Source organism: Mobula birostris, chromosome 14, assembly GCF_030028105.1.
Source record: "Mobula birostris isolate sMobBir1 chromosome 14, sMobBir1.hap1, whole genome shotgun sequence".
In the NCBI taxonomy this organism is placed as follows: Eukaryota; Metazoa; Chordata; class Chondrichthyes; order Myliobatiformes; family Myliobatidae; genus Mobula; species Mobula birostris.
The window spans coordinates 15,696,605-15,707,166 of record NC_092383.1 but is presented as its reverse complement, the minus strand read 5'-3'; positions in this window follow the sequence as shown (position 1 = coordinate 15,707,166).

Sequence of the window (10,562 nt, the reverse complement as noted above, 5' to 3'; positions counted from 1 at the left end):
ACTTTGTTTCACAGTGTAGGGATTTTGCATAATGATTAAACCTCAACATTTTGACCACATGATCAAGAGTCTTGCATGCATATTGCACCGCCACAACTAGAGAATATCAATTTAGTTAACTGAATAATTAGGACTGAATATTACCAATATTGGGCATATAGCTACAACATTACAATTTAAAATAATTTGAAGGAAATATCTATCAGCCTTAACTGGACCAGGATTATAATTGACTCCAGATTTAACCAGCAAACCGATTAACTCTAAAATAGCCTGAACATGCCATTCAGTAGATTCAAGATGGTGGCTTATTGCTACCTCCTCGGGAGCAGAAAAGTATGAAGAGTAAATGTATGCTTTATTAGTGACTCTCACATAAATAAATAAATACTTCAGTCGTATTTTAGTGAATGTGGTAAATGCATGTTCAGCACAGATTGCAAACAAAAGCCATTGGCACAATAGTTAAACCAAAGTAAAAGTTAGGGGTCTAATGTACAGGTATCTTCACAAGAACCGCAGCCTTGACTTACAAAGGCATTGCAAACCCTTCACCACATCCCTTGGATCCTCAGTGCTGTTGCATCAAGTAGACTGAATTATTGATACTGTTGAACACAAATGGTGGAAGAATGACACAGCAATTATCTGCGGTGTTAAAAGCACTTTCACTCCTAATCCTGTTCCGATCTTTCAGACAGAAGCACCAGGAGAGAAAATAGGTGTGAAGAAATCTTTAGTGATGTTTATGTGCTTGAGTTTTCAATAAAAAGTTTACCTGGATGAAGTGTTTTTCGGTGAACGGGAAGTAAAAGCTTTTAAAGGCACTGATGTTTTACTTCCACAAAGTGTATACGTAGTGCTAAAATATATCACAATTATGGGGGGGCGGGGTGCAAAATTTTATTCATGGGGTTGTGGCTAGAACTATAAACATAGTCATTTGCCTAACAATCTATTGTAGAGACAAATTAAGAGTCAACTAGATGCAAAAATTTCTCCAAGAAGACCACAACCTTATCCTGGTTTGGAGGCTTGCTTGCCTCAATGACCCAGAAAGCTATGTTGGCTGGAGTCAGGGCCTTATGTTTTGGCTCTTGGTAGGGCCACCCATGCCAAACAGGTCAAAGGGTTGAGACCAGACTAAGAGTGGAACACCAGTCCTCCAGGTTCAGGGGTTCCCCTCAGGGCTAACAACACTGCCTGTTACGGAAACAGCAATGAAGAATCCTTCTATGTGCCCCAGTATGGACAGACAGAGTTGGAGGGTCTGCATTGCTTCCCTAAATGCCAGCAGCGTAATGGGCAGTAAGTAAGATACAAAAACACAGTAGATTCTGCAGATGCCGGAAATCCAGAGCAACACGTGCACAAACAAGAGAACATCTGCAGAAGCTGGAAATCCAAGCAACACACACGAAAGGCCGGAGGAACTCAGCAGGCCAGGCAGCACCTATGGAAAAAAGTACACAGTCAATGATTCGAGCCAAGACCCTTCAGCAGGACTGATCCAGCCAGTCCACCTGCTGGCATGAGCATCGATTTCTCCATCTTCTGGTTATTTTCTCCCCCCTCCCCCCATTCCCACTTTTTCAATTCCCCACTCTGGTCTCTTACCCATGCTCCTCACCCCTATCCACCATTTCCTTGTAATTCAAACCCTTCAGTTCCTCATAAATCTTTTTTGTACCTTTTCCAGTTGAATGACATCCTTCCCATGGCAGGGTGACCAGAAACCTTGTGCAATAATCCAAGTGTGGCCTTACCGATGTCTTCGCACAACTGTAACATGAAGTCCCAATTCGATATGCTGGCCAATGACGTAGGTTAATTGTTCACTGTGAAATTCCCCTAGTGTGTTGCTAAGTGGTAGAATTGAGGAGAATTTGAGGAGAGTTACAAGTGCGATTAATGTAGAATTGATAGAGAATGGATGGTTGATAGTCAGTGTGGACTTGATGGATGAAAAGATCTGTTCATGCTGTATCTCTCCCTCTCTCAATAAGCCCAAGAGACTACAGAAGAAGATAGATATGATTTTGAATGTCTCAAACTCGTGTACTATGCTGGCCACCAATAAACATCCTGTTAAATCTTAAGAGTTAGGTTAAGAGGAGTGGCACATAAACGAGAAAATCTGTAAAAGATTAAATTTCTCTGACTGAGATGCAGAGGCTGGTCAATTCAAATCAGGTTCCTTTAAAACTGGGGTCATTTCAGCCCAAAAACTTCAAGGTCTTGCTCTTCAAATTAGTGTGGATTTCAGAGCTATGATCAGATATCATAGGTACTATTATTGCAGGTACAGCGATAATCTCATTTTATTTACCTTCTGCAAAAAAAAATACACGCAGGGTTGAGCATTCTGAGCTCAGTTTCAAGGTTAATAGGAGCTGACTAATATTTGGCTCCCATGTGATGGGATTAAATTACTGTTCAACAGATCGTACTACACAATATCAACTGCAGCATCGGTTTAATGTTGCACCAATAGCGACTTGGCCATCTGCTGCTGTTTTTTTTCTCTCTATGAGCAGAGTTACACATCAGTATGCCTTTTGAATTTTTCCCTCCTCTTCTTAATGCTGGACACTACTGCAAGTATGTCCTAGCCCTGTGTGTGTGGAGTTCTGCACCCCACATAGCCACATGGCACAGATGTAGGTCCTTTGAGCCATTCAACCTAGCTAATCAAGATCCCCATCCAAGACAGGAATATTAATGGGCCTATCACCGACCCCTGGGGAACACCATTAGTCTTGGGCCTCCAGTCCAAAAAATCACTTTCCACCACATCCTGCTGCTTCCTACTATCAAGCCAATCATGGATCTAGTTAGCCAGCTCTCCCTGGAGTCCATTTGATCTTAATTTTCTATAGCAGTACATCACTTGGAATCTTATCAAAGTTCTTATAAATCACATCTACTACCCTGCCCTTCTTTGTTACCTCTTCAAAATATTCAGTCAAATTCTTCAGACATGACATCCCACTCAAAAAACAATCCCTAATCAACTCCTGTCTTCCTAAAACTATATATATCTTACCCTTCAGAATTCCCTTTAGGAACTTACCTACCACAGGTGTTAGGCTTACTGGTCTATAGTTTCCTGGTTTCTCTTTGCAACTATTCTTAAATAAAACACAGCATTAGCTATCCTCCAGTCTTCCTGCACTTCACCCATCACCAAAGACGATGTATATCATTATAACGTGCATGTGCTAACTGGTCCGCTAAATGCAATATTCGCTCTGCACAAATGTAACTATTTCTACCATCCACAGTCGGCAATGAATCCCAGAATTCTAGTTAGTTAATTCGAGCACTTCCACTCCATCTGCCAAAAGTGGAAATTCCCAGTGGCCAAACATTTTAATTCTGATTCCCATTCCTATTCTGAAGTGTGCCAAGACAATGCTACCCTCAGAGTGGATTTCTGTCTGGGTAGCCTCCAAACTGACAGCATGAATATCGTTTTCTCCCTCCGGGAAAAAGTTTCCCTCCCCCTCCTCTCTTCTTCTAAACCCTCTGGCCTCTTACCTCTTCTCACGTCCTTCCTCCTTCCCTTTCTCCTGTGGTCCACTCTCCTCTCCTATCAGATTGTTCCTTCTCCAGCCCTTCACCTTTCCAACCCAGCCAGCTTCACCTTCTAGCTATCCTCCTTCCCCTCCTCCCACGTTTCTTTTTCTGGGTCTTCCCCTTCCTCTTGCATCCTGAGGAACGGCCTCAGCCTGAAATGTCAACTGTTTATTCATTTCCTTAGATGCTGCCTGACCTGATGAGTTCTTTCAGCATTTTGAGTGTGTTGCTTTGGATTTCCAGCACCTGTAGAATTTCTCATATTTATATTCTAGTTAGTTAGATAGCTTAGTTCATTGTCATATATGTCAGGACCGAATGAAATTTGTTGCTCAGAGTAAACAGTGTATTTATTTATTGAGATACAGTGCGCAATAGGTCTTTCCGACCCATCAGGCTGTGCCACCCAGTAACCCCCAATTCAACCTTAGCCTAATCATGGGACAATTTATAATGAACAATTAACCTACCAACCGGCACATCGTCGGACTGTGGGAGGGAACCAGAGCTCCCGGAGGAAACACACGCGGTCACAGGGCGAACTTGCAAACTCCTTACAGACAGCGGCAGGAATTGAACACGGATCGCTGGTACAGTAAAATGTTGTGCTAACCACTACACTACCATGCTATCCCGGTATACATAGCAGTACGGGAATCTGTGTGACAATAACATTAGCAAATTTGCAGACGACACAAAGCTGGGTGGCAGTGTGAAATGTGAGGAGGATGTTATGAGAATGCAGGGTGACTTGGACAGGTTGGGTGAGTGGGAAGATGCATGGTAGATGCAGTTTAATGTGGATAAATGTGAGGTTATCCACTTTGGTGGCAAGAACAGGAAGTTAGATTACTAACTGAATGGTGTCAAGTTAGGAAAAGGGGAAGTACAACGAGATCTCGGTGTCCTTGTTCATCAGTCACTGAAAGTAAGCATGCAGGTACAGCAGGCTGTGAAGAAGGCTAATGGCATGTTGGCCTTCATAACAAGGGGAGTCGAGTATAGGAGCAAAGAGGTCCTTCTGCAGTTGTACGGGGTCCTGGTGAGACCACACCTGGAGTATTGTGTAAAATTTCGGTCTCCAAATTTGAGGAAGGACATTCTAGTTATTGAGGGAGTGCAGTGTAGGTTCATGAGGTTAATTCCCGGGATGGCGGGACTGTCATATGTTGAAAGATTGGAACGACTGGGGTAGTATACACTGGAATTTAGAAGGATGAGAGGGGATCTGATTGAAACATATAAGATTATTAAGGGATTGGACACGCTAGAGGCAGGAAACATGTTCCCGATGTTTGGGAAGTCCAGAACCAGAGGCCACAGTTTAAGAATAAGGGGTGGACAATTTAGAACGGAGTTGAGGAAAAACTTTTTCACACAGAGGGATGTGGTTCTGTGGAATGCTCTGCCTCAGAAGGCAGTGGAGACCAATTCTCTGGATTCTTTCAAAAAAGAGTTAGATAGAGCTCTTAAAGATAGCAGAGTGAAGGGATATGGGGAGAAGGCAGGAAAAGGGTACTGACTGTGGATGACCAGCCATGATCACAGTGAATGGGTGGTGCTGGCTCGAAGAGCTGAATGGCCTACTCCTGCACCTATTGTCTGTTGTCTAATAAATATAGCAAAGACCGCAAATGCTGCAAAGTAGTATAGTTCAGACTGAGGTAGTGCAAGAAGAAATAAGTATATGAGTATATGAGTAAATGAGTATAAAGTCATAGATCACTGCAGGCCTTTCAGCCCATCTAGTCCTTTCCAAACTATTAATCTATCTAGTCCCATCGACCTGCACCCAGACCATAGCCTTCCATGCCCCTTCCATACCCCTCCCATACCCCTCCCATCCATGCACTGATCCAAATTTCTCTTAAATGCTATCTAACCTTCATCCACACTTTCACTGGCAGCTCATTCCACACTATGCACCACCCTCTGAGTGAAGAAGATCTCCCACAGGTTCCCCTTAAATATTTCACCTTTAGCCCTAAAACCCATGACCTCTAGTCCTAGTCTCACCAAACCTCAGTGGAAAAAGCCTGCCTACATAAATTTTCTCTGTACTGTTTCAAACTCTCCTATATGTAAGTGACCAGAACTATAATGGAAGAGGTAAAGTTAAAAATTCAGGAACCTGCCAGCTCCATTAGGAAGGGTGTGTGAAGGAGGTGATTTGTTCAGAGGTCTGATAGTGCTCAAAAAAACACGTTAGGTTGCATTTGACTAGCTGACATGAGGCACTTAATCAGCATGATAGCATTTCTCTAAGGAGACAGCCAGCTATTTAAAATCTCTCAACGTGTAGTGTCCGTGGTTGAAAATCCTATTATTTCATGCTGGTCAGAATTAACAACTGAGTGTCCTTTACTGCAGGCAGCCATTCTCCAATCCAAGCCAGCAGTAGCTGGTAGAACAATGTACCAAGGTCACACTAGGTAACATGCTCAGTTCCTAAAACCCACAACACACACAAAATGATGGAGTAATTCAGGTAACATCTGTACTTACCTACTGCCTGTTATACCACTGCCATTTAGAATGCAGTGAAGGTCCTCCATCTCTGGCAGTGTTCAGGGCTTCCTTTATCATGTCAGAAGCTTCCTCTCGGTTTTCACTACCGTCGGTCATGCAAGTCCTTGGTGGAGACAGCAATACCGCTGCACTCAAATGTAGAAAGATTCTTCATTGCTGTCTCCGTAACAAATTTGTCTTACCAGTCAGGGCTGTTAGCCCTGAACTGAACCCTGGAACCTGGAGGAACAGTGGACCACTTGTAGCCTGGCCTCTACTCTTTGACCAGTTTGACATGGGTGACCCTACCAAGGACCAAAACATAAAGCCCTGACTCCAGCCAACATAGCTCTCTGAGCTTTTGAGGTATGCAAGCCTCCAAAGGTTGTGGTCCTCTTGGAGGAGGCAGTATCTATGGAGGGTTATAAACAGTTAAAGTTTCATGCCGAAACCCTTCATCGGGACTGGAAAAGAAGGGGGCAGAAACCAGAATGAGTTTATTCCCTTCCATAGATGCTGCCTGATTTGCTGAGTTCCTCAAGTGCGTGTTGCTCAAGATATCCAACACCTGCAGAATCTAATGTGTATCTTGGACACCTACATTCAATCTTACGACAGAAAAGGTAGGACATATTTTCTACATCTGTCTTGTTATATTGAGAAATGGATAATGCCACAATTAACTTGGAATAGGAATGTAGGAAAATAGGCTGTCTGTGCTCAAGACAATCCTCACAAATCTTCAGAGATAAGAATTATATCTGCCTTTTCCCAAACTATTACCAACTAGGGAGGTAACACAGGATCAGTTCATAGGTTGAAAAAGATGGATACTCTGCTGAGAAGGAGAATTGAGAGCTAAGGCAGAATTAATAACATATATTTGACTTTTTTTAATAGTGGAAATGAGGAAAGGAACTTGCTTAGCATTAACTTTGATTAGTGTATGGAAAGGACATCAATAACTACACTGTGATTATGGATAAGGATATTGTACAGAGTGATCATCTCTCATTCTGGATGTTTAACGATGGTCATTGTACTGAGGGATTATGAAAGGATTAATCCAGGGTCACGGACCAGTCAGGGATGAACGTTGGTGGATTGGAGGAGACAAGAGATTCTGGAGATTAGATTAAGCTTCTCTTTCTGGAGCAGGAAGACACTCTGCAAAGCCTTTCTTCGAGGAGTGAAATGAAGCAGAGACTTTCCTCAAGGAGTGAAATTAAACAGAAGCAAACACACACAAAATGCTGGAGCAACTCTGCAGGCCAGGCAGTATCTGTGGAAAAGAACAAACAGTTGATGTTTCAGGCTGAGACCCTTCCTCAGGACTGGAATGGATGGTGGGAAGTCAGAGGGAGAAGGTGGAGGAAGGCGAGGAAGAAGTACAAGGTGGTAAGTGACAGGTGAAACTGGGAGAGGGGGTGAAGTAAAGAGCTGGGAAGCTGGTTGGTGAAAGAGATAGAGAAGTGGAGGGGGAATCTGGTAGGAGAGAATAGAAGAAAGGAAAGGGGGAGGAGCACCAGAGGGAGGTGATGGGCTGGTTAAGGAGATCAGGGAATGGTGAAGGAGAGGAAGGGGGAGCAATTACTGGTAGTTTGAGAAATCGATGTTCATGCCATCAGGTTGGAGGCTACCCAGACAGAATATGAGGTGTTGCTCCTCTAAAGAGCAACCGTATCTCTGGTAATGATGAGTTTGAGTACAGAGAGGAAATTAAGAACCTGGTGGCATGGTGCGAAGACAATAACCTATCCCTCAACGTCAGCAAAACAAAGGAATTGGTTGTTGACTTCAGAAGGAGTAGAGGACCACACGACCCAATTTACATCGGTGGGGCGCAAGTGAAACAGGTCAAAAGCATTAAGTTTCTCGCGGTCAATATCACAAATGACCTGACTTGGTCCAACCAAGCAGAGTTCACTGCCAAGAAGGCCCAACAGCGCCTTTACTTCCTGAGAAAACTAAAGAAATTTGGCCTGTCCCCTAAAACCCTCACTAATTTTTATAGATGCACCGTAGAAAGTATTCTTCAAGGGTGCATCACAACCTGGTGTGGAAGCTGTCCTGTCCAAGACCGAAAGAAGCTGCAGAATATTGTGAACACAGCCCAGCATGTCACACAAACCAATCTTCCATCCATGGATTCACTTTACACCGCACGCTGTCGGAGCAGTGCTGCCAGGATAATCAAGGACACGACCCACCCAGCCAACAGACTTTTCGTCCCTCTTCACTCCAGGAGAAGGCTCAGGAGCTTGAAGATTCGTACAGCCAGATTTGGGAACAGCTTCTTTCCAACTATGATAAGACTTCTGAACGGATCCTGACCCGGATCTGGGCCGTACCCTCCAAATATCTGAACCCGTCTCTCGGTTTTTTTGCACTACCTTACTTGCCATTTTTCTATTTCTATTTATGACTTATAATTTAAATTTTTAATATTTACTAATTTTTACTATTTTTAATATTTAATATTTGTAATCCAGGGAGTGGGAAGCACAGAATCAAATACCACTGTGATGATTGTACATTCCATTATCAATTGTTTGGCAACAATAAAGTATAAAGTAAAGTAACCTGAGTGTGGCCTTATTGTGGCAGGAGAGGAGGCCATGGACTGTCATGTCGGATAAGGAATGGGAAGTAGAATTTCCCAGCTCTTTACTCCCCCTCTCCTGGTTTCACCTGGCATCTGTCACCTTCTACTTCTTATTCTCCTCTCCCCACCTTCGTACTCTAACCTCCCTCCTTTCTTTCCAGTCCCGAAGAAGGGTCTTGGCCCGAAATACCACCTGTTCACCCTTTTCCATAGACACTGCCTGGCCTGCTGAGTTCCTCCAGCATTTTGTGTGTGTTGCTCTGGTTTCCAGCATCTGCAGCTTTTCTTGTGAAATGGAACAGAGCCCAATTTGTATGTGAGCTGTGGACAGTCTTAGGTAGTTGGATAGAGACAGTAAGAGGGTAAATTGTACTGAGGTTGTGAAAAGAGATTGACTAGGTATGTAAGGGTCATGATGGGAACAGAAATCTCTTCCCTTCATATGTATATATTAAATTTATGATATATGACCAGTTTTTCTATGTCTTCATATCTAGAAAGTTTGTAAGAGAGGAGTTAATAAATTTCAAGAGGTTGATGAACCTTTTAGTAGAGCACAGCTTCAAATGAGCCCCTATACTATAATGGGAAAGGTGATTTGTCTCCTAATCATTGCATTTATTGAAGGCTTGATACTTTTGAACAGAATCTGTTACTCCTTTGGCATGGTCTACACTCCACCTTATCTGTGGAAAAGAATGTGAGTTGGTGAGACAAAGTAACATTGGAGATCATAAATACCGGAGATACTGCAGATGCTGGAAATTCAGAGTGACACACACACAAAATGCTGGAGAAACTCAGCAGGTCAGGCAGCATCTATGGGGTGGGGTGGGGGAAATAAAGAGTCAATGCGTCGACTGGTTATTCCTCTCCATAGATGCTGCCTGACCATCGTGAGTTCCTCCAGCATTTTGTGTGCATTACATAGGAAATCTATGATCTTTGGGTACAATGCACTAGATAGGATTGAGCTTAGCAGATGTATAACATGATATTCTAAAGCACACTGAATATATTATGAATGGTGATTAATTAAACAATTAAACATGATACATTGCAGGCAAGCACCGCTTCCAGGGGTTTACTTAAGCATTTTCTTAAACTGCCAAAGGAATTTCTGTAATTTTGTTTCCTGCAAGAATATTAGTTGGAATGGAAAACTGAGCGGGGGGTGCGTGGGGCAGATAAAGTTTACCACGTAACTGATAATCACAAGGAATTGGCTTGTTGATGTCATGGCTCACTCTTCTCCTCCTGCGTTCACCTGAACAGAATGCAAACGAGGGATAAATCTTCATGCGTAAGTGAGTGCGAGGACAGCCTAGTTAGGCTCATCGTCCTGCTACATTAACGCTCTCATAATGATGTAATTTGTGCTTTGAATAACCCAATGCCTTTTTATTTCTGCTGCAAGCCTTGAGCGAAGAATTTTTACTCATTATCTCTTTTCAATTTACTTTGCACACTTTCCCGTTTCTTTTTCCTATCTCCTGATCTTATTCTGAAGTAATGCTCTACATTTGCCTGAATTAACAACTGGTACTCAGTTGGAAAAACTCTCAGCTTCTTTCACCCACCCACGTGCCTTTGGCCTTTGGTCGCAGTGTGACAGCTTCATCTGAATTCTTCCTACCTGTGTGGGTCACCGCAGAGCAGTGGGAAGCAAGGCAGTCATTCAAATAACAGTTCATTAAGTGCTTCAGCAAAAAAAAACTGCCAAGAAGGGATGCAGTTTATAAAATGCTTGGGTCCAGAAGGACAGGAGTTCGTCAACACATAAGTACATTTCTGAAGCAATTTGTTTCTTTGAATAAAAGTAAAAATGTACAATTCCTGGGAAGGGGTTATGAATGTCATTCAGTTAAAT